Genomic DNA, 2,976 nt, shown 5'->3' with positions numbered 1-2,976 from the left:
TAGTCCATTTGAAACTATAATATACAGCATACAATAGCTACTATAAGGAGGACAATAAGAATTAGGACTGATTACAGTGAATGATAACATAACGAGTGAATAAAAGTAGGGGAGAATGAGACCATTTGATTATCAATTCTTATAATTAAACATTAAAAAAGCAGTCAGTTAACATAATGTATAACTTTACACATACAGTGGAACCTCAATTATCCGAACTCCTTGGGACCAGGGATAGTCCATAAGTCTGAAAAGTCCATATCTCTGAAACTGTGCATAAATAACCAATATCATAAAGATTTTCTTTTTAAATCGGTATTTTAAACTACCCTAATAGAACAGTCACTACTCTAATAGAGCAGTAGTTTCCGTAGTTCGGCTAACTAAGAATCCTGATGAGTGGAGTCCAGATGACTGAGGTTCCACTGTGCATACACACACCATACAACGTAGTGTATACAAAAGCTATAAAAATCTCAGAGCTGCTCAGTTGCATTCTGAGCAGATCATCCATCATTGTTAACAATCTTAGCGATAGCGTTTAACTATATATTTGACTGTTTGTCGTTACAAACGAGTATTAAAAAATTTGAGTATTTGAAATAATTAATTGTTCAGAACCACATGCCGGCTTTCATATCAATGAGAATAATATAATGTTGAACTACATTGACTGTGATAAATGCATGATGCATACATGTATGATTATACATGTGCGTATAATTATAGTGCAAGAATTACAAGAGGCTATAGTATATGTAGCCAAAATGCTATATACAAAGCCATGTCTCAGTGCTGATAAACAGTTCAACTTGTATTTACTGTATGATATTACTTGCTCTGTGTTCATGTTGTGTTGTTTGGTATAACTTGTTTTCTTTAAAAAAGATTTGGTAGGGAAAATTTTACATATACATGATAACCATGCAGTGTTAACAAAAGTGTGCAGTATACACTAATCCTGTTTGGAAGAAGCCTTAATTGTGCAGGCATAAAAATCCATAGTGCTTTAGTGAAGGAAGGTGATGCTAAGGTATTTTGCGTGCATCCTGTTTGGAAGAAGTCTTAATTGTGCAGGCATAAAAATCCATAGTGCTTTAGTGAAGGAAGGTGATGCTAAGGTATTTTGCGTGCATGGTGTTGGCCTCTTTTATATATCGTGCAATCATCCACAGTGCATGTATGTGGTAGTCCATGAATACACACGTATGCATTACAGTACATGCATGTACGTACATGCACATTCTGCATGACATGCTTATGAACTCATAGTAAAGCCACTAGTAAAGAAAGCATTATCCAAACTTTGTACATTTCAAGCATGCAGATGATCTATAAACAAGTCACTTGATAAGTTTACAGTACTATAACTGTTAGCTCCATGGTTTAACAGCTGTGTGGTACGCTAAACACAGTATATAGGCTTCTTTCAGTAAACAAATCACATTTACAAATACATAATTATATTAAAAAGTAGCACAATAACACATGAAACCATAGTTATTACAAGGACTAAAGTGTAGGCTATCAAGTTTAAAATTTCATGTGAATGGTGTGGCACATGTAATTGTACTGTCTGCACCCATCCATGCATGGTTTACCTGACATGTACACCGTTACCACATGCGAGTCAACATAAGCAAATTCCTTTATCTGCACAGCAAGAAAACTTGTAGCAATTTGTCATGGCATGTTTAAAGTGTCAACTGTAATACATAAAGTATGGAAAAGAAATTGAATTACATGATTACCTCAATCATGCAGTATATACCATAGGATTGTAACTTACTTCACACAAGAATAACACTGCATACCACAATAATTCTATATGTGTCACATGATTTAATGGCCACAGGCATGTGTGTACATGATCAAAACTGTACTGGCTAATTATAATATCATGGAACCTGATATAACATGAATACCTTGAGTCCAACTAAAGGTGTAGCTATGTCATTAAACTTTGAAATGTGTTCATCTACATTTCCAGTTACCGTAAATGACGAAGTTTGGAGTGACTAAAGTTTGGTGAAGTTGGCAAATCGAGGAAACTCGCCAAACTTTATTTGCCAATCAGCTATTCAGTACATAGTTCCATATTAGCTGCATGTTAGACACATGGTAAATATTCCAAACTTTTGTCCGCCCACCTGATTCACATGCTGATTCACCAAACTTAAGTATCGCCAAACTTTTGTCATTTACGGTACATGTGTGGTAATGATACTGTACAACATTTATCTGCTCTCACTTGTGTATATATCCACTTTAACAGGTTCAAATGTGCTTATTATGTGTTATGTATTTGTGTACTGAAGATTAGAAATTAGTAACACAATTGTCACAGAGGTTGCAGTCAAAATTAACTAGTTATAATAATGCTACATAAAAGAATTGCAAGTGTTGCACTTTAACAACAAACAGGTGTTCATTGCTTTGCAAGATAGATTTTTGAGCTGAAGCCTTAGTTGGCCATTTCGGGTGACAGGATTTTTAAGGTAGATTTAGCACTGAAGTTTTCTGTTCTAAAATTTGACATTGTATGTGTGTATTTGTTTGTATGTGTGTCTGTGTGTGTGTGCACAATGTACGAATATATATTATATGTATATGCACAACCATAGGTTCATTACAAACTATCTACAACCCCTTTACTAACAGTGTATTGTACATCCAGAAACTGTATGATTAACATTACAGACGTCAGAGTGTACGTATGTGAATCCAAGGTGGCAGTACAAAATGTAATAGCTTACAAATTGATACTGATTACATGGTTTCAGTATATCCCAATAGATAACGTCACTTAAACACGTTAATTGTTTGTTTTTATAGTTCTACCAAACCCTGAAACCTACCTAGCAACAATATAAATAACCAGGTGTATGTTCATGCGTGTAATTATGTGAAGTATTTGTTTTAAGCCAAAGTGTGGATTTCAATGTCTGCAGTTACAGGTATGTAAATTACCTATGA

The sequence above is a fragment of the Dysidea avara genome, chromosome 10 (genome assembly GCF_963678975.1).
Source record: "Dysidea avara chromosome 10, odDysAvar1.4, whole genome shotgun sequence".
Lineage (NCBI taxonomy): Eukaryota > Metazoa > Porifera > Demospongiae > Dictyoceratida > Dysideidae > Dysidea > Dysidea avara.
This window is presented reverse-complemented; position numbering follows the sequence as displayed.